The 22,848-nt window shown below is 37.2% G+C and overlaps 1 protein-coding gene across 2 annotated transcripts in view; it reads left to right on the forward strand.

Moving 5' to 3' along the window:
- Positions 1 to 22,848, forward strand: part of SRBD1 (S1 RNA binding domain 1) — a 128,534-nt gene that overhangs the window by 39,012 nt on the left and 66,674 nt on the right. The window lies entirely within an intron of this gene.

The following is a 22,848-nucleotide window of genomic DNA, read 5'->3' on the forward strand; positions in this document are numbered from 1 at the left end:
GTATCACGAATTGCTGATTGTTTTCAGCAATTGGTAAAGAATGCAGCCAGGCAAGTGTATTGGGGGGAGGGGGGTGTTGTTTTCTAGGTGGCTTGGTGTTTGTTTTCTCTTATGCTTAGTTTTAACTTAATATGTTAAGTTAAATCCTTTTCTGCAGATTACAGAAAAATCTTTCCTTACTCTCAAGGTTTTATAAGAAGTGTAATTAATAATTTACTGCTGCTTAAGTTCAAACACTTCCGCACTGTGACGAATAGGGGAAAGTCTGTAATGTGTTGTAAAGTTATCATTTGGTATTCTTTAATGTTTAAATCGTCTGCTTTAGAATACTTAGAAATGTTCTGCTAAGGTAGAACAGGACTGTTTAATACCTTTTGAAGTTGGACTTTGGTGGCAAGAAATTGATTTGGAAATGTTTGTTCTACAGGATTTTAGGTCCACTTGTATTTTATAGGTGTCTGCACATGCTTTAAATATCCTTTTCAATTTAAATGTGTGTTTTATGTTGTTGAATATCTACATTATGCTCTCTCAGCTTTAACAAATGCCACTTTCAAGTTCCATGCCTCTACATTTCTAATGTTACACTAGCTTAATTCCCATTACTTTTCTGCTTCATAGCACTCGCAGTTTGAAAGGGACCTAACATTCGGGTTCACATTATGATAATTAGGTTTCAAAGCAGTGTGGGGGGATTAAGATGTCTGAAGTCTAGTTGCCGAATAAAGTTCAGAACTACTTGTAAAACTTGTTTGAGTGGTTAACAGAAGTGGTTTTATTTATTCAGTGCTCATGCAGCATTAATCCGTATTTCATCAGGTACCCACAGTGCTGTAACTCTAGATATGACCTTGGGACTTAATTTACCCCATCTCAGTTTTCCTTATTAATGTGCCATGAAAGAGGTACATGAAAGATAGCCAACATCAAAGCACCTTTTCAAATAAAGTGGTTGATATGAATCCTCTGGTATTTAACACTGTCTGTCAAATGTTTCAGCTGGTTTGCATCCTTTTACAAGCTATTGCTTGCTGCATTAATGCAGTTGTTTCAAGTCTGTTGAGAATACAAAGGAGTAGGGGTATAGGAAACTTTATTCCCATTTCTTTTTGATTATGTTTTCTTTAAGTTGTTTTTGATGATATTTATGTACTCATACCTACGCACTTTAGGTCACTAGATGTCTGATGCAGAAGGTAGAAAATAGCTTAGAAAGTTTTTGTGAAAGAAATACATATTCCATGGAATACACACATTTGAAATGTGCACTGAAGATCTCTTTGTTCTATTTTCACTCCTTGCAGGCCACAGTGAAGTCACGAGAAGTCCTAAACAATAAATAATTTTAGGGAGAAACAAGTTTTAAGATGTGTGCGAAAAAGACATGAGCATTAAAAATGATTTAAATTATGTAGTGTTTTCCAACCAGGCTGTATTCTGTCCCTTATTTTAAATAAACTGTTTTGTGGTTACTTACGACACGAGTCAGACATCATGAACGTGCACATTTCAAATGAAAAAAAAAATGTGTATGTTTATATTTAAATAGCATCTTCACTTTGTGTAGAGACTTCCTCCTCCTGCTACTCTTGATTATACATAATGTTAGGTAGTAATTGATCTTTTGTTCAGAGGAATGTGAACTGTAGTAGGTCTCAGCATTCAAAATACTATCCAGTGTTGAACTTTATGTATCCACAGACTGGTGTCATGCTTGAGCTGAATCCATACTATAGAGAAAAGGGAGATGCAGAAGTCATCTTGGAATTTGAAGCAGTCCAAGAAAGCAAAGATTCCCCTGCCTTCCAAAGTTGCTTGTTTTGAAAGTTTACTGTAGGCAGCATTACGATCTGTACTCTTTTTCCTTCCCTCAAGAAAAAAAAAAAAAAAAAAAAAAAAAGAATGGGTAAGCAATAACAAAATGGTAGGACAGGTGTAATAGGAGATGGTAATTTCAGGCTTGTACAGCATGAATTTGAAATTCTTTAAACAAACTTTATAAGTGATACATTTGACAGATAATTTTGGAATGCCATCTTTAAATTCTATTTCAGCCAAACAACTTTACAGTTTTTAAGGTAAAAACAAGATCTAGCTGGGACTATGCCAGTGTGAACAAGGGGACTATGAATGCCTTTAGGTACAGAAGAAGTAAGATATATGGGGAGTCTAGACTCGAACACTGCAAAGGTGGGGAGGTGGTGGTGGTGGCCAGGAAGTAAATGTAACTAGTGAAAAGAAATCTAAATCTTGATGAAAAAGTATATTTTTCCAGAACACTAGGACGTGTAATTTGGTTCGGATCCAGAACAGTCTATGGGAAAACAATTGGGGGAAGTATGGGGGGTTATGTTAATAGTACAACTTTCCTTCTTGGTTTTCTTTTTCCAAGATAGTATGATCAGTAGCATCAAGCAATGGTTTAAAAAGTTACGTATTTTCAATGTGTGAATGTCTTCAGACCTTTCAAAGATTTAAAAAAAAAAAAAAAAAAAAAAAAAAAAAAAAGACTTCTACATAATTAGGGAAGATTTCGAGACAAAAATCTGTAAAGCATGTAATAATAAGTTGAAGGGCACCTTTGTGTACTCCTCAATTGGAAATGCACTGATTTCACAGAATCACAGAATTATCTAGGTTGGAAGAGACCTCTAAGATCATCGAGTCCAACCTCTGACCTAACACTAACAAGTCTTCCACTAAACCATATCGCTAAGTTCAACATCTAAACATCTTTTAAAGACCTCCAGGGATGGTGACTCCACCACTTCCCTGGGCAGCCCATTTCAATACCTCACAACCTTCTCAGTAAAGAAGTTCTTCCTAATATCCAACCTTTCAAATCCACTTCAGCAAATCACGTAAATGTAAGAACTTTACCAAAATCTCCCACTCTACTTTTTTAAACAGAGAAATCACTTGTTATATTTAGGATTGCAAAATAACTTTTCTGATTTCAGTGTTATGTTCCCTACTGAGCAGTAATTTGTGCACATGCTATTTCCATGTAGATCTTTGCTATTTTCAGGTAAATGAATCATATATACTTTTGAAGACAGCTGGAAAGCACCTCATATTGCAGTACAACAGAAGTCAGGTAAAGAGGGAGAAGCATCAAAAAATATTTACAGATGCAAGACCAAGAAGTTTGAAAGCTTATTTGGAGAAGCCAGGCAAAGGACATTCAATGAGCAAGTGTTGTTATTTCTGCCATAGAAATCACTAAGGCCCAAACTCTTGTGTTTAAAGCTATTTCCGGAGCCCAGAAATGATAGATGAAAGGAAAAGTGGATGACTAGATCTTAAATTTGCTAGATTGCTACAGTAAAACAAAACTAGTTCATTCAAATGTACGTTATTGAGGTGGTAGGGTACCTAACGGTTTTAGAATAAGCTTCTTGTTTCAGACTGAAACGATATACACTGTGACCATTTAACGTGGTTATAACTTTCGGAGTTCTTCTCTGGCATTTGTTCAACACCACAAGGTTCTCACCAGTTTAATTTCAAAGAGATTGCCATGAAGGGCTTATCTAGCAGAGTGAGCATAACGTAAGGTGCCATTGTAACATGCTCATTTCTCTCAGCATCAGTTTTTGAATTCAGTCTGACAGCCTTCTTTCTCTGAAGGGTCACCTGAACACCCTAACTTGTGATGGCTTTTGGTTGTTTGATGTTTGGAGTGTTCGTAGAGGTACTGAAGGGTGAAGTTTTCAAGTTGCTGTTTTCTGTTCTCAGTGCATCTCTGCACTGGGTGCCATCTTGTACCTACAGGAAAAGGTAAGAGCCTTTTGTTGGGAGGCATCTGGCTGGTGGCTAAGACCTAGGGATGGCTTGAGGAATGCAAGTGTGAGGAACTGTACAGAGGAAGTGTACAGAATGAATGAGGGTGAAGTCAGGAACTAAGGGTCAGGGCATTTTCATGGTATTTCTCAAGACAGAGACACCGAAATATACTATAAAGAAACTTGCTAGTGCGAAAGATGACCTCAGAAAAGGCCACATGTCCCTTTAGCTGTGCCCTGCTGTTGACATAAAACTGCAATAGCTCTGAACTCACTTAAACTGTGCATTCTTTTTTTCTTCAGTGTAGTGGGTTGTCAAGAAAATGGTTCCCTCTTCTCTTCTTTTTCCTTCCTTAATTGTTTGTGAGAGTGAAGGAATAGTGTACAATCCAAGCCTAAAACTGAGGAGTCGATCTGAGCTGGAAAAAAGTGACATCATAATAAATGATTGCTTCTCATGAGGAGCATTGGAGACAATCTTAACAGCTGCATCTATGATTTTTTGTTACCTAATAATAGATATTTTTTTTTTTAGCTGTAGTGAGCTGAAGTACATTTGCTTCATGTAACTCCAGAGTTGTAAAATGGTGTCTATTTGTCATAAGGCTTGGAAGGTTAGATTTTAGTCAGTTACTGGGAAGACAAGGGGTCGTGTTGTGCCTTTAGTCTTGTAGATGTTTAGTGATGTGAACCTTGAATGGTCCAAATGTGGTATTGATACTGATCTCAAACAAAACAGAGAATTGTAGGCATTCAGTTCAGCTGCTATAGCACTGTTTTAAGTGCTTCAAAAAGTAGCATGTATGGTTCAGTGTCTCTGTAGGTTTCAGCTGGCCTTATTTCTTTAATGGTATGTACCTTTAAAAAAAAAAAAAAAAAAAAAGTGTTCAGTCCTCTATTTCTTTCTTAACAGAAATGAAACGTGATCAGATTTGGTTGTTACCTGCTCAAATGAAAGCTAAGAGAGTTTAGATAATGATTAAGATGAATCTAAGTGGATCTTTTGATATAGTTTTGGTTTTCTGGTCATTGGAAACTTAGTGGTGGCAATGCAGAACTCACTTCAGAGACTGTAAGCCTCCTGGTAGTGGTCTGGTTTCCATCATTTTCCTTTGTGGATCCTTCTGGATGAAACCTGTGAGCCATAGGTTGAAAACAAATGGGTTTGGACCTAAAAGTAACAAGAAGTAGAAATACTCAGAGACTTCATATTTCAAATAAGTGAAATTATGCATAGAAAATCTTCCCTCTCACTGGTATTTGTGCAACTTTGATTACAGGAACTTGCAAGGTGGTTCTCATTATCCACATCTGTACATTTTACCCTGCTAGCCTTTGTCTGTTGCCTGAGATGAAATAGCATGGCTCCATAGTAGTATGGTATTACTATGCTAACAAAATCTTTGATATCAAGAGGTGAATGTAAATTAAAACTATTAGAATGTTGATTTGTGATTTGTATTGATACTGTCTTTCTAAAACACGTGACAGTTGAAATACTTGAGATATTATTCTATTATCCTATTCATTCGTAGAGATGTCGCATAGGCTTGTGTGTTTCAAGTGACTGTCATGAAATAGATATGACAAGCAGTACGTTTTCCACTACTAAAGACTGGGAAAATTAATTTTGGCTCTTTATTGTATAAAAAGTCTCCAGCAAGAATTACTTGTGGAATCCTGTCATGAGTTAATTTAAGTAGAAGCATTCAAAAAGTTATCAATACTGATAGCATCCAGATTAAAGTGATATAAATACAAGATGTATCCCTTGATTTGTGAGGTAATGAGACTGAATGTTATGGCACAGTCTGACCTGGTTGTATGTTTGGATAGTGTTTTCCCTTCAAGTAGACGTTCTGTAGGAGCATAAGGCAGAAGTAAGCATTTTTCCATTTGTGTGAGATTGCCAGTAATATGTTTTTACTGAAGTTGAGATCCTGCCAAACTTCATACCTATTCATTTGTGAAACCACATTTGGTATTCTGCGTTTCAGCTCTTACAGGGCTCCCTTTACTGTTGTGAGATGTAATATACAGATTTATTTATTTTTTTGAGCTTAAACTGTGCTATTATCGTTGATGCTGATAGCAGAAGCTTGGGTTAAGTGGTTAGACTACATTAGGTAGTCTAATGCGTTGTTGCATACCTTGATTTCAATGTCTTTTAACCGGCAGAGTTTCCTTTGGGATGAAATGCTTCATTCCAAATCTCTGTTAGTATGTATATGTGTGGGTTTCGTGTGTATTTAAAGAAGATTGGAAAACTTTAAGAAAATGGAGTGAGTGTATGCACAAATACTGTCATTAATGGGGAAAGAGTTTCTTTATTCTCTGAAGTTTCAATACTATTTATCTGGCAAAAATGAAAGTTTTCAGGCAGATCCAAAGTTTGGACTGAAGTTTCTGCCTCTCCCTCTGAAAGTATGTCCAGGTTTGTTTTGAGTAGTAGACCTCAGGAAACTGACATTTGTACAGCTGCTAACAAATTCCCTCAGTGTCACGAGATCAACTGTTACAGACCTCGATAAAAAGGAAAATGGCTTAGATTATAGGAAAATTTAAAAATTAATGACTTCTAGGTGTGATAGCCTGAGAATCTTCCAGGACTGAAAAGCAAATGCAATGTATCTGTCAATAAATAAAGCAAGGACTCCTTTACTCCACAGTTAGATAAATTCTTCTTTCTCTGCCTGATTTCAGACCATCGGCTCTTAGAGGCTGTTGGCAGTGCATAAGTGAGTGCTACACATGTCGCACCTGAAGATGGTGTAATTTTGTTCTCCGCTGAAACTGGGGGCTCTTCTAGTCTGGACTCTTAACTTTTCTTACTGAGAAAGCATATGGCAGTCTTAAAAGCTTCATGAATGACATTGAAAGAAGCCACAGCAGTGGGAGATGCTTCAGCATACTTGTGATGTTTTCAAGGCATGAGAGGCAGAGAATATAGACGTGCTGCGTGTCTCAAAGGGCCTTTGAGTAGGTTATTTCAGCTTGAAAAGGGATTAGATTTAGATGACTGCAGTGTCAGACATGTGTAACTGAAGGTGCCTATTGAGAATAATTCTTTTCTATAACTGGATTCCAGCAGTTTTGTCAATGATGAGTAAGTGGAGGGAGTAAGAAATGATCCATTTGTCATAGTGTGCGATACGGAGACAAGAAAGAGTATGTCTGAAAGGAGACATCAAAAAGCACAAGTTACATGAAGCACCTTCTTCAGTTCCAGGCCCTTCTAGCAGGAACAACAGGGACAACTGGCGCTGGGAAGGAAAAGGACACAGAGGAAGAGAGTGCATTATTTTTCCCGTTCCTTTTCAATTTGAAGAAGCGTGGGCTGCTTTGGTGACATCAAGTAGAGATGTGAATTAACTGAGTCCTTTTAGAAATTCTGTATGTTAGTTATTTTTTATTTCCTTCAAACAGTCCTGAAGTCAAGTTTGGGACTGAGACAGAAATAATGCTTTCATTTTAATCCTTTTTGCAACTGCAAGTAATATTCTGGTTTCTAATTGAATCAGATTATTTTGTGTAACATCAAATGCTATTCAGACAGCTCAGATGTCTGTGGAGATTTCCAAGTAAAAAAAAATTTTGGCAGTTGTTTTGGGGGGTGAAAAAATGTCCGTCTATATACAGTTATAGTTATTGCTAATATTAAATTGGTTTTCACATAAAAATTTTCTCTTGAACCTAAGTAGTTTTTATATTTCATTAAGCGTATTTGGCAGCTAAGGCAACATGCCTACTGCCTGTTCCATTCTTTCATTGTAGTGTACTGCCAGTAACAGGTGAATAAAACACATTTTGACATTTGAACTTGACAGAAATGTTTCAGGGAAACAATTCGGACATAGGGCTTCCCCGGATGATTCTCTTGTCAGTATCGCGATGTTGTACTGTAAATATTCTTCAGAAGCAGGCTTTCATTAAAATCAGTGATGTGTTTATTACTTGTTCCTGGTTGGGTTTTCCCTCATAGTGTAAAATCGCAGCTCAAAGTTATTTGTCATGTTTTAGTAAAGTTGGTTTTTAGAGGTTAGTTTGTCATTTTTAAGTAAATCAAAGTGGATATTCATGCATTACTTCTCAGTGATTCTCTGTCTGAAGAAAACATAGATCTAATCCGCTATGCAAGTGAATAGAAAGAGACATTGTCAATTTAAATGTTGTAAAATGAAATAATCTTGAAATCTTGATATAGGATCCTTTTAGTATATCCTGTTTCTCCAAGTAACGACAGCAGCAAAGGCTTTTAAGGTGATGCTTCGTTCCTTTTAAAGAGACGTACAAGGCTGTCCCTGTGCCTGCTGCTGTTTGCGCACTCAGCTCAGGAGTGGGCCTTCATCCCCAGCTGGTCTCCTCACCCTCCTGCTGCCCTCCAAGCCTTTCCTTCATCTTACCTGAGGTGGCTGATGGCTTCTGGGGAAGACTGTTCATGGGAGCAGCAACCCTACTGAGCCTTATTAGCAGAGCAAGTTGGAGGAAATTATTTTTCCCCTCACAGGTTTGTTTTCCATAAAGCTGTTACTATGGGTTAGCGTCTGACAGTAATGTTTTCTGCTGGAATCAGGATTTTACATAAAGGGTTGTTCCATTGCTAAGTAAAGGGAAGAAACTTAACATTAAGTAAAGAGAAGAAACTGGCAACATCTGATTCAGAGCATATTCTTCTGTATTTTGTGGTCTGTAGGGAATTTCTTCTAGCTTTTTATAAATTAAAGATGCAAATTGAATGCTGATTATAATGTAAATATATTTTCTTTGCTCTGCAATGCAGTAGGTGCAAAACTGATTACTTTGTGGTTGAATTGAAACACCAGCATTAGGGGAAAAATCTAATTATGCTTAATACTAGATTGTGATAAACTAAAATTTGTAATTCATACAGTGCAATTTGAGTAAGAGGCTTTACTTATGTAAATTGTCTTATGTAGTCTTAAATACTGATTTTTGTACTCAGTACTAGCTGAAACTTATATGTCTCACTTCGAAATTTCAATAGCACGTGAGGGTATGGTTTAAGTTTGTATCTACTTGTTATTTATGACGTATATATAAGTTAGCTTCTGTTGGATTTCATGACAAAACATCAGTTTGGGATTTCTTCTTTACTAAGTTACAGTTGGCATAATTAAATCGCATAAATCACATGGTGCTTGTGGTGATGGTGATGTTGCGAGCCCTTCGGATCTTCAGGGGAAATTCAGACTTAGTGCTTGTGAAATGTTTGTTCTGGTTCTCAGGGTCTGATTAAACTCAAATCAAGGATGCTCTGGTGTGAGGTATTAATAATAACTAATGGGTCTCAGAAACGCACCCAGCCTCGTAGCATCCTGCCTGGGGAAAGCCCTGGGAGGGTGCAGTGCGGATGCTGGCCATGTTGTGGCGTGTGACGATGCTGGTGGGCGAATGCAGCTTCACACCCTTCAGGCTGAGGGCTGCTGATGGCAGCGATCACTCTGGTCTGTCAAGCAGGGGCAGGATGAGGCTTGGCTCTGCCACCTGCCACGCTAGCCAGCAGAGCTGAGCCAGTGCCCAAGGGCAGGAGATGCTGTGCTGCATCACAGGGTGCCGCGTGCTCCTCACTGCCATATGTTCTCCACAACCCCCTGCGGCCAGAGCGCCTCCGGGCTCTGCACTGGTGCACTGCCATGCAGTCTCTCAGATAAGCACTTGTCTTCATCTGGACAACTACTGTTCTAATATTGGATTGCCTCTTCTTCTACACCCCTGATCTCCAAATCTTTGTTTTTTTTTTTTTATGTAACAGCTGTTAGTTATCTGCAAGAAAAGTCTTAACAGCTTAACATCAGACACTTGAAATTAAGTGGGCTTACTCTGTTACCGCAAGAATCAGCACAATATTTCCATTCACTTCTGAACAATTTCAGGCTTTGTTTTTGCTTACAACATTTGAGAAGGCTTTTTTTTTTTTTTTTTTTTTATTGTAGCAATGTTTGTACACAACAGACTTGTTTACTAACTAGTTGACTTTTTAAATTTCTGCTTGTTTGTCAGACTGTGCTGGGGCAGATGCGTGCTCTTTGTGAAACGCATACACGATGCTGACTGTTTTTACTGCCATGAAGAAGCTCTGAATCTCATTTTACCAAAACCTCGATTCTCATCTACAGAGGGTCCAGGTGCTCTTGTTTAATACATGTATATAATAGGTTCGGAGTCCATGCTCATGGAGGTGCTCAAAACCTGACTGGAGGCAGCCCTGAGCAAGCTGCTGCAGATGACCCTGTCTTGAGCTCGGGTGTTATGCTCACCAGTCTCCTGAGGTGCTTTTCAACCACCGTGATTACCTGGCATTCAGTAGTTTCACCAAGAGCAGAAAGAATCACCCCAAGACCTTGTTTCTTCATTGCTTGTTCATCTTGCTGGATCCAGACATAAGAACCTAATGACAGCCCCAGAAGTTGAAGCAGACTCTGTGGGTATTTACAGGCGTGGGTTCTGGTTGTGTTCTCTTCCTTTATAATGCTTTTGCAAAGACTCTTCTGTGAAGTTTCAGTTTACCTTTCTTTTTTGCAGTCCAGATGTAAATTGGCAGAAAAGCTGTGAAAGAATTTGTTCTCACTTTGAAATGATGCGTGCGATGGGGGAGAGAACAAAGATTTGAATGGGGGAAGGAAGACATCAGTAATGTGTTTTTTGCATGGTTCTGTTTTGTGGTTATATTTTTTTAGCGTTTTGGATTTGGGCTCTTGCTAGGTTTTTATTATTATTATTTTGCCTTCCAAGAAAAAGCTGATTACGAGCTTCCTGGTATGAAGTTTTCATTTGTTAGAGAAAGCAATACAGTTATATTAGAAAAGGATGAATTAACCATTTTATTTTCATCAGTGCATTTGCTTAGAACTGTGTAATTGTGACCCACAGGCCCTCAAGGCTTTTGAAGACGCTTTCCCCATTAAAAAAAAATGGGTCTCAAAGAGGGTTAACATGATTAAAAAGATGCTCTGTGATTTCTTTTCCTGTGAAATATTTGTAGCTGTAGTCATAAGCAAGGCTTTTTATTACAAAAAATAAGTACAGCTGTACATTTATACACCTTGTGTATTAATGTATGTTAATGAAACTCTACACTATTTTAAAGAAATTTTTATTGCTAGAATTACAGGTGATTGACTGTCCAGTTACTGTGGAAGATATCTTTAAGCAGAGAAACACTTTTCAAATTGTAATGTAAAAAGTAGGACATAAAAATAACTTAGCTGTTTTTATGATTCAGATGTAAGGGATCTCTTTTCAAAAGCTAGAATGCCATCTTATCCTGTGCCTCATATTTGGATAACTAAAGAAAAGAATGACTCACTATTTTTTTTAGTTGATTTTTTTTTCCAGTTTAAAAGTAATTGGTTGGAAATGAGGCATAAGAAATTTCAGTCCAGAGGAAGAATTTTTTTTTAAAGTGTTTGTAACTGGATGAAAAACATGTTTTAAATGAAGTGGTCTTTCAGCATATGTTTCAACATATGTTTGTGCCAGTTCTAGTGATATTACTCATGGAAGGTCTCCAGTGTGGATCTGTCACAACCTGAGGGAACAAATTATTCCCTTTTAAAAGAATAGGGAAAACAAGGATAGCACAACCTGACTGAACTTTTACTTTAAGTATCATTTACTTGGTTTTGTCAGCTTTTCCTTTGGGTTGAGCCTTACTAAAGGAATTTGTTTTCTGTAAAAATGTGAATTTCATGTATCTGTTTCAGGTTTGTGAGGATTTGGTGTGTTTTTTTTTTTTTTATTATTTTTTTTTTAATTTGTTTTTTATTTTTTTTCCCCACTGAGGTTGATACATGCCTCTGTAACGCAAAATGAGAAGGTATCCAGTGTTTTAGATGCACTATTGTCTATCCTTTAACCATTTAATGTTTAGCTCACTCATTTGATGATGCATTCAGTTCAGATTAACATCTTGTGCTGTAGATGCCCAGTGGTTGCATATGATATCAGTAAAATAATAATACTTAAAATGAGGATGAGGAGGAGACTAGAGAAGGTGTGAAAGAACTCCGGAGGCCCCAAAGGAGAAAAATGTGTAACCTAATAACAAGACAGTAAACAATACTTGTTGCTCTACAGATACTCAGATGTTCTTATGTTTAAATCTATGGCTGAGAAAAGTAAATTTAAGGAATTGTTACTTTTAATCCATGAACATCATGGTTTTAAAATATATTTTTTTAATGTTGGTATCCTTCTTGATTTTTTTTTTCTGTATGCTGTAATCTTTTATAATACTATAATGCTATAGTTCCTTTATAGGTGAATAATAATAGGTTTTGCTCAGAGCACTAAGCTACCACCTCTATTTACAGTCTTTCTTCCAATGAATAAAAACAATGTATTTAGATAGAATGGAACAATTCTTTTTTTATCAGCTTTGAAATATTTGAAATATAGAAGAAACTGTGAACGCTAAGGTTTTTTTTCCTGTGTTAAAGATAAAACGAGGATTTCAAAAATTGTAAGAATATCGTGACGATTGAATTTGCAGAAATTACTTGAGAGAGCAGCATATAACGTTAACAAGCTCTGCTTAAAGCACAATTTACTCTATGTAACATTTGTCTCAAGTGTGTTGAGTTAGAGAATAAACACGAGGCATATCTGCTGTGAGCTAGAGCAGCCAGCTCTTTTTTTTTTTTTTTTTTTAAAGATTAATTCTAAAATAAAGAAAAGTGAGAGAAACATCACTGCTAGAAAAATGCAGTCACACGTTTGCTTATGATACAATACCTCAAAGATGTTTCCCTGCCAGCAATCATTCTGATTCCCGAATTCTTAATTTATTTTGATTTTTGCTATGTGGAAAACCTGGATACTTCAGAGCTCAGTGCCAGAAAGTGTCTGTAGTTTGGAAATATTTTAGATAGTATTGTCAGATACAGCCTTGTATCTAGGGGAGGGAGCAGGGAGGAGGAGCAGTGGGGAATGGTGTTTCCTCTCTCTGGGCAGGCTGCATTGCATTGCTCTCACTCTATAGCTTCCCCTTGTCGGTCTGCGCCTCTTTGGCCTGTGCAGGTCAGGGTTTTGTGTGAATCAAGGCAGTGAAATCTGCACCAAAACTCCAGCTGGCCTTCCTCCAAAGTGCTTTGAATGAGCACTGAAGGAAATGACAATTGCTGGAGATGCCATTCTCCAAGAGGCGTTTTGCTCCATATGTTGTGGTCTTGTCCACTTATTCTCCACTGTGGGGACAAAGTCTCCATGAGAGTTAATGTGACCTTAAGCTTTAGCCTTTGGTCTGGCCTAATGAACTGCTTTGTAGCCATAGCACTTGCTGCTTTTGTGTTGCCCATTTTCCAAATAAAACAATTCCTGCCAGCAATTATAGCAATGGAGTAGCATGTTCTTAGTAGCTTTTCTTTAGTAGCTTTTCTAGATAACTTCAAGTGGACTGTTAGCATGTCATGCTTCTTCATATGATTTTTGTAATAAATCTGAATGCTTTATGAAGTTTGACAAATGAGGTGGTTGAGAGGTCTGTGTTCACTACAGAAATTGGTGGGCTCTCTTTAATGGATCATCTGTGTCTTAAATGTCTGGTGCCCCACAGCAGAATGGCCCCGTGAATAAGATGGTGCTGGCAACAGGGAAATGTGTATAGCTGAAAAACTGGGCAGACTTTTAGGCAGACATCCATTTCCCCAGTTACTACACATTGGTGACAACACAAAATATAAACAGTAATGTTAAGTACTATTGTACTAGCAGGAGCCTATTTTAAAAAATAATACATTCAGCTTTTTTTTCATTCTCCAAAACCTTGTGACTTTTACAATGCTCCAGCCTGAATAGGCTGCATCTCAACTCTGCCTGATCCTGCTTGGCTGTAGGAGACCCCAGCTTTCCCCACGTGCTGCCACTGCAGGGGTTTCCGCTTGGCTGAGTCGAGCCAGGGCTGCTGGCAGGACCACTGTGGCCTCTTGCTCTGCGACCAGCAGCTGCCTCTGCTCTGCCGCGGCTCACGGTGCTGCCTGGCCCGTTGGCTTCACCGAGCTCATGAGAGCTGAGAGCTGCAAGCGCTAAGGGTGCTTGTTCTGCTCTTCGGTTTGGGACAGTTTTGCGAGGCTTTGGAGGTAATCTTTTTTGCAGCCTGCAATATTTGTGGCATACACATCTGGGAAGTTTTGTTTCAAGAGTCTCTATAAACGTATCAAACACGAGCATTTCACATCACCTAGTATTTTTCTTCTTTTTGAAGGCATGCCTGCGAAAATCAGTTGTGCTCTTTGACTTGTTTGCCCCCCAGCGTGAAAAAAGGTTAGGTAAAATCTTGCCAGTATTTGGCTGTGTTTTTTTTTTGTATTGTATATGTGACTTGAGGTCATTGAGATAATTTAGTTGTGTAAAACTGAGCATTAGCAGGGAGTGGTCTTGAAATTATGAAGTGTACAAATAAGAATCAACCAGTTTGCAAGCCTATTTTATTTTTATATGTAGACTCCTTCACTTAGATTTCCTGTGTCAATCCTGAAGCCTTATTTACTGTCCTTACTTTGTTGTAATATTAATTGGCTATAGATAGGTAACTTTTTAACTGTTGTGGATGTATTTAATTACTATTAATTCTTTTTGATGTACTTCAGTTCTACTGTTTTGTAATTGCATGAAATGCGCTTTTTTTATTTTTAAACTTCTTTTCTTCTATTCAGGTAATATGGTAACCTGTAATATTATGCATATTGCCATGATTCCCTTCCATAGCACTGCTCCAACGGGGAGATAAGCAGTAGTTGGTTCTCGCTCTCGAGTTCCTACTGTACTTCAGTGTTTAAAGTAAATGAACCAACTGCTTTTTAGTTGCATGGTTAACTTGGAAGTAGATTTTGGACATGCAGTTCAGATTTTAAAGTCCTTTGCAAGAGCAGAAAGGAGCTTCCACTCCAGCTGCTTTATGAGCAATGACAGGACCTGTTTTCTGAAACTGTCAATAGAAACGGTGGGGGCAGTCACAGGTAACTGTCACCTTCAGTCTCGAGATGTGCCACACTAGGTCTTTCACTTTTCACTACAGGCATGGGACGTGTATTTCTTCTGGGGATGAATCCGCAGCACCGGTTTTGTTCAGATAACAGCATCTGGCACTAGATTGATTTAACAGGCTATGAGGTTTGCTCTTTTCAGATATGCACTTGTGCGGCAGCTTCTGTACAGCTCTGACATGGCCACACGCTGCTGTTGTTTTTTCTGCCTCCTAGCACCACGTGTGAAGCTAAAGCTCTTTGACACCTGCCATTTGGACCCTTTTCTTACTGAAAAATGTCATCGTTTTCAGACAAGATGAAGACAGATATATGATCATTCTTTCCTTCACAGGGATGTGCTGAGGGCATGGTTCATAGACAAATGAATAAAGGGTTGCAGGCCATAGCTATACAGTTAGTTTTATTAGTTTAGTACGGTAAGTAGTTTTTGTTTGATTTAGGGGCTCACGGAGTTACGGCTAGTATGGAAGAAATGAAGGGATGGTAACTCATTGTTACATCTTGCAGTAATTCTGAAACCTATTTCATTCCACTGGTAAAGCATAGGAATTGTACTGTTGTACTGTCAGGAAATTTCACACCACTGGGTTTTGGGGAAAGGAATGACGGTAGCTGAGGAGCTGAAATGAGAAAATTTTGAACTCTTCTGATTCTAATCAGTGAAGTGTTTCATCTAGGATAATCAGGAAGGTTATAGAACTAACTGGACTCCATTTTTCAAAGTACTAACTTTTTTAAAGGAGAAACCTTTAACTCCCATGCCACAATTGCTTCCCCCATATTTTGAAACCTATTTAGTGCCTCACAAGGAGGCAATCAAGTTGTGTGGCTCTTATGTTTGAAATGTCCTTTTGTGTCTGAGCACATGCAAAATGTTCTTAGAATATGAAATTGACTCACTGTCCTCTTTTCTACTCCCAAGCAGTGGAGGTCTAAAATGGGGTTCAATAGTCCTAATATTTCCCAGTGTGCAAGGAAGTGGGTAATACTTGTAGGCAGTGATTTCAGTAACTGCATTTCTGAATATATTTCCTAATTTTCAAATATTTGTCATACATTTCACTTGTTCTCAGAGGTCTAGCTGCAGGTCTGCAGCCAAACTGCATACTTAAACTGGCTTTGATTCTTGTATTCCTTTTCATTTCACATAAAACAGACACATTGGGGAATTCTTGCATTTTATCTGATGTTGGAATACCAGAGTTGTTAAATAACTTTATTATTACTTATTTTTACGTATTATCCTCATGTTTTAGCATGCATTTCAATTATGTAGTGAAGTTTAGTTCAGTGTAAGCATAATGGAAAAATGGAAAGTCATAAACCTTCTTAGACTTAGTGTTGTTTTAGGTGACATCTAACTTCTAATGTTTGGAAGCAGTGGTACAACCTGATTAAATGACCTTGCTGAACACTGGTACAAAACATCCTCATTCTGTTCTGGTCAGTAGGTTCTGAAGATTTGTGCTGCCTACCAAAAAAGCCATCAAGTTGCTTTGGTGCTAAATACTGTTTGTGACTGAACAGGAAAGAAATAGGTTAAGTTTACCTAATTACGTTAATGGTTGCCTTGAAATTCTGGCATTTCAAGAAGCTGCTTTATCAGCTGCTTGTTGCCCCTGCCGTAGGTCAGCACGCTCTTTCAAAAATAGTGTTTCTGACTGCAAGATGTTATTCTGTGTTTGAATTTGCTGCGTGGCAGTTCTGATTTGAAACAACTTAATCAATTCTACTCTAAAAAGTACATTGTGAGTTGGTCATGATGAGGTTACTTTCTTCTTTGCATACTGTAATTTCTGGTAAATTTTGCAAAATACTGACTGAATCTTTCACCAAAGGTAGAAACATTTACAGACTTGGTTGTTAATTCAAAACACTTGTAAGCAGTTTCACCAAATATTTTCTATGGGGATTTGCAGAATGTGGCTGAGGAACAACGCGCCATCTGTATCACTGCTTATAATTTGATGGGCTGTCTGAAGGCACCTTGTGTGCATAGCTTCTTGTGTGCTTGGGAGCTCCTGAATGGAACCCGTTCTTTAAAAATTGTCTTCTACTCCCTCCCCAGGTCTGATTGATTGGCAGTCACTCTGAGCTTTTCTGTTCTGTTTTCCAAAAGAAGACCATAGCACCTCTTGTCTTGTGTGCCTGATTTTGAAGGATGATCTTCCATATAAACCAAATTTGTGTGCTGCGTAGTGACTGAAAGTTTTGAATTAAGTACTGGAAATTAGAGAAAAATCCCTTTCCTATCCAACAGTATATTTTGTCATGATTAATTATATTTAATAGTGGAATATCTCCTGAGTTTTATATGTTGTTAAAATTCAAAGATAAATCTTCAGGTAATTTAAAAGCACAGATGAATTGTCTGTTTCTTGACTTGATTCTGTTAAATAATGATTGCGTTCTAGTATAATGTTTTTTCATGATCCTAACATCTTCCTTTACATCCTTCCTTAACATCACTGGGCATGGGGGAAAGACCAGATTTTGAGTTTAATTTCATCTGTCAGAATGACAAGCTTTTTAAAATCTTTTGGGGCTTCTTACTCTTAGAATACATTATTGAGTGTATACCAGAACCTTTTTATCTTTCATTTTCATGACATATGTTCCTCATAAGAGGAGGTGGGAGTTAAAAAAAACAAAACTGTGCTGTGTCAGTTCCAGGGTCTGTCAAGTCTGTTGTCCTGTTGTTCCTGTGGCGAGGTGCTGAGTAAGTGACAGCATCTTGCTCAGCTGGCTTTGGACTGCAGCTCCCAGTCAGGGAACTGTGCCGTTGTGTCCAAAACAGGCAGCAATGTGTGGGATGGCAAGAAACCTGCAGCTCACTGCTGGTGGTGGTGAAGGGACTGCTGGGAGGGCTGTCCCACGGCCAGGTGTCCTCTTCAGCCTGAGAAGAACAAGTGATCCACAAGTTGAAGGGCAAGTAAGGGGATTGGTGTTTCATTGGAAGCGTTTCTTTGACCCCCCCTGGGTGGTTTTGATCAGTAGCCAGGAATGGGTACATAGGGGGAAGTATAAGGACAGACGTAGATATGTTGTATCTCCAGCACTTTCATAGATCTCAACCATTTTTACTTCAAAACTCTTCTGGAGCTACTTGTGACTTGTGTTTTTAGCAAGACCCAATGGATTTTTCATTGATGAAACTGCCCGATTGTCTTTTGAACCTTTACTTAAGTCTTCCCTGGGTCTCCTCAGTTTGCTTTTAATCAGTCTATGAACCTAATTAAAACTTGTAGCATTCTAAGCCAGCTTCTAAATGTACTACACTTTTCTAGCAAGTGTTTTGGTTATTTTATTTCTTCCTGTCCTCTGTAATTCTTAAACCAATTATTTGAATAAGTAGCACTAAATAATCTTTTGAGCCTTCTGTATTTCTGCCCTCAACTGGAGCCTCCAACTTCTGTTGCCACAGGGTTATGAAGATTAAATTTATTAGTTAAGCTGATTTAAAATCAAAACCAAACCAAACCAAAACACACACAGACACAAAACACCTTTGATTAGATTAGTTAACCATTAAGTTATGACTGAGGAAAGCTGTATTTTGTAGCAAATTATCTTTTTATAACCGAATGGGAAAATCTGGGCCCATTTGGAGATGAGAATAGCCTTTGCTTTTAGAATGACCATGACTTTCTTCCAAACAGATCACTTCTTTGTGCTGTTCTCATTACTTAAAATGTCATTTTAAAAGCTTTTAATTGTAAATCAGTGTTTTGGAGACTGTAAATCATGTCAATTTATATGAAGTTGCTTTTCAGTGTGCTGGTCATTAATTTGGTATTGCATTTGATAGTGGGGAAGTGACTTCAATGTAATAAAATAGTCTGAAATATCGGTAAAGCTTATGAAGATGTCAGAAAGCTGTATTCATCTTTAACTGTAGAAACCTCTGGCCTGACATTTAATTCCTTATACATACGTTAGATTTTTACATATAGTTTTGAAAAGGTTTTCAGCAAAAACTTAATATCTGAGAGTTCAAAAGATTCTTAAGAAAAAAAAGTGCCGTTTTATGCATGTACATGAAATTGCAACATCTGAACAACTTGAATAACTCGAACTTTTTAAATGTTATCTTTGTTCTGTTTTTGTAGGTACGTGGTAGCTTTGAATTAAAAAAAAAAAAAAAAAAGTAGGTATTGGATTTTTTTTTTTTTTCACAAGGAAGACTTTTTTTTTCTGTAAAAATTAAGGGATTGGAAATCTCAATGTTTTGAACAGCTCTCCGTATCAAATATGCAGTGCTTGTTTAAGATAAGTACGAAAATATCCTTGTTATAGTTAAAAAGCTACTTCAAGCCTCTAGAATACAGCTAGCGTGGTTTCCAGCATAAAGCTGTGACACCACCAGGTGGTGCTAGTGGAATACATTTAATGTTGGCTTAATGATGCTTCAAAGGTCTTAAAAATAAAACACTATCGCAGTCAATAAGAGAAAATTTACTTTCTATACAGCAAGCCTATTTGTACAGTCAATAACAGTAAATTGAAATATTGTGTAGCAGCTTCCTTTCGGGCACTTCTAAAAGATTAGATTATAGAAAAGAATCTTTACCTGCTTTTTTTTTTTTTTTTTTTTTTGCTAATTCAGAGGGCACTTTATGAAACTTGTCTGCTCATGTATTGTAAGTGTAGACTATCACAATTGCTTACTTATTTTTCTACTGCATACTGACTTACAATAGCAAAATAACAACATTACCAAAATTTTTTAACTGCTATTATATTGGTCCCTACAAGAATCTTTCCTCAAAAAATGTTTAGAAATATATATTTTCTTTCTTTTACTCAGGGAAGAGTAGAAAGGTTTTTTAATACATTATTTGGCTTGAAAAATTAAAATGGAAAAAAATCTAGGTATATATTTATAAGTTTTTAGGTAATTATTTACTACCTGTTTTAGATACAGTTTACCAACGTTTATGAGGATTCTAAGGACCTTATTTAACTCTTGTCAAATTGTGTACTTTTTTTTATTTAAAAAAAAAAAAAGTAAATTAAGAACTGCGTGGACCACAGGAGTTTAGAGTAAATTTGTATAGGTTTGAGGAGGTTTGGTTTTGGTTCACTGTGCTCTGACATTAAAAATGCTTATTCTTTGAAAGCAGAGCGCTTTATGACATTAAATTAGTGTAAATTGTCCTACCTGGCATCCTGTTTTTTAAAACAGAGTATTAGAATTAAAAGAAAACAACAACAACAACAATAACAATTGTCTCTGAACCAAAGTGGTGCTCTCTTGCCCAGTCAGAAAAGAAAATCCAGAAAAGCTGTGAAGAAAAAAACCCCAAACCTATTTTGCTTGTAATCGTAGCATTGTTACTGAGCTAAATGTTAGAGCATTGCATGTGCCAGCGTTGCATTAGTAACCACCTCGCTGTAGCTAAAAACAAACTGAATAAAACCACACGACAGCCACTAATAGGTCTGTAAAATCTTAGTTGAGTATGGTTGAACAAACCAGAGAATGGTTTCTTTGGAGTTAGGGCCCTACACATTTGCTCTGGGTAATGACTTAAATGTATTTAACGTCTGGGTTTCACCGTCCTTGGGGCAGCGGTATGGGGCTCAGCGAGCAGAAACTCTTCCCCTTTCTTTTTCAAGTCTGCTACACCAAATAGTTTGTGGAATAACTGCGTGCATATACAAAACCATCTCCGAGTAGCTGTCAAGTAGCCAGCGTATGCTCTTCTGAAAGTGCTTTTTATATTTTGTTTTCCTGCTTGAGATACATTTTTACTTGGCTTTCCCCTTGCCTTTCCCCCCACCCCCGCAGCTGGTGAATAAATTTTCTTGCACTTGAGAAAAGGAAATGTGCTCTTTTCAACTGTTTCTTTCCCATCCTGAATTTTATTTACTTATTCTAGCAAGGAGTTCTTGTGCTACCTACTTTAAAATTTGGCACAATTATTTCCTTTTCCTACTGTAGAATCCTAGTATAGCTGCATTCCTCAGTTCTGAAAACTGTCAGTATAGCATTAATGAGAATCAATAAAACGTCAAGTGTCTTAAAGTTCGCATCCAAGTCTCCTTCATGTAGTTTGTTTGGTGTTTTATTATTATTATTATTATTATTATTTACTTTTCAAGGCAGTGAGAGGGATCAAGAAATGTTGCATGTAGTAATGCAACTTATAGTATGGCACTGTTTAAAAAAAAAGGTGCAAAATGTTGAATGTGATTTTTTTTTTTTTTTTTAAATCAAAATGCGATGTCAACAGAAACTAAATTAAATTTATAAGTTGCATGAGAAGTTAGATTATGGACCTGTTGGAATAAAGAGATTGAAGAGAAGTTAGTTAAAGCTGTTAGTAGTATGTGCTAATGTGTGTGGGTTTTTTGGAAGCAATTTCTCTTTTATGAAGAAAGGGAGAGCTTGCCAGATGCTGCCTTTATAATGTGTGAACAGGTTAAGAAATACATTCTGTTGCATTGTTCTTCGAGCTACCAGTTCATCAGGAAAATCAGTTTAAGGCTTCTGTCAACATCTTCATTTTTCAGCAGTTGCGTTTTCGTGATATGACCCTGTCTTGCGATCAGCTTTGCTGGTGACTGTCAGTTACTGTCTGCTGGGGGACCGTGTTTCTGTCGAAGGAGTGCCCGTAACACTGAATCTTTTTAAAAGATCATGTAAACAGTCTCGCTTCCATTTGCCTCATTCTGCCTGCTGACCAACTGGTCTGAGTGATTTTCTGTTCTGTTAAACCAGTTGTTTGAATGGTTCTGAAGTTACGGGAATGCTGAAGAGAACAAGGGTTTATTCTCTGTGTTTATTGAAAGATTCAGGCTGTTTGTAATCCTGAATTATTATTTTTTTTTTTTTTTGAAATTCAAATAACTATAAAATCTGACGTATACAGCAAAAAATCCAATTTTTGTTAAAACGGCAAATAATAACAGTTTTACAATAACAGTAAGAAATTGGTACCTTTAATATCTTTGCATTTTACCTTTTTTAATGTTAACGCTCTTGTGGCATTGAATAGGAATGTGCTTCATCTCCGAGCTATTCTCCAGCTTTCCTAAAGGAATGGGCTTCTAAGTATCAGTTTCTTTATTCCTAAAATTGACCTAACTGTTCTTAAAAGCAAAATTTATAGTCTCATTTGAAAACAATATAAAGCACAGATAAGATTTTATTGAAAGGTCTGTTTATTAAGGGCTATGTTTTCCCCTGTTACAGTGAAGATAAGGTTATTATAAGTGGAATAATATATATATATATATATATAAAAGTAAAATAGCTCTGAAACTGATAGTGTTCCTCTCCAGCACAGACGTGTACCATGTCTTAATTATTGCTGTGAAATTCAAGTTCTGTTGAAGTTATATGAAGAAATATGCTGTTGATTCACTGGTGTCAAAATTTCACAGCTGCAAATAAACTTAGACTGCAAATATTTGATTGCAGTTTTCTCTCGAGTGGAAGTAGAGCACTTGAGGATTTTTTAATTTTATGCTGTGATTTGAATGGGTGAGTTTATCATTACTGAATGGGTTTGAGGTGGTGTAGATACACAAACTGTAGTTTAAATTACTGAGGACATCGAGTCTGTGTTTTTCTTTGGGGATGGCAGTGAGAGCGGGGAGAAGACAGTATTAAATGCTTGCTGAAGAGCGAGCTGCAGTTCTGCGGCTCAGTCTGTATAGAGGTAGGTTTTTTTCCTGAGTATTGTAGGCAGATGGCTTTGGACAAAGATGTGAGCATGCATGACTTGCATTCATTCAGTAGTTTAATTGACATTAAACTTCAGAATCCGTCTGATTTTAATGAAATATGTATTTTTTTTCTCTTGTTTGGTTTTTGGAAGCTTGTTTGTCTATTGACTTCTAGTAACACTTGTTTCTCATGTGTATTTTCTCTGTGATAAGAATACTACAGAGGTTGATATCACATACAGTGTATATTTATAAAAGAGGTAGAGTTGAAAAAGTGAATGTTGCAGGTCAGGAATGGGAGTTTTGTCTTAAATGGAGATCTTCCCCTTTGTACTAGCTTTCTTTTGTAAGTATCCAGTTAATTTAATTTTTTAAAAAAACAT

The sequence above is a fragment of the Netta rufina genome (assembly GCF_964035555.1).
Source record: "Netta rufina genome assembly, chromosome: 3".
Lineage (NCBI taxonomy): Eukaryota > Metazoa > Chordata > Aves > Anseriformes > Anatidae > Netta > Netta rufina.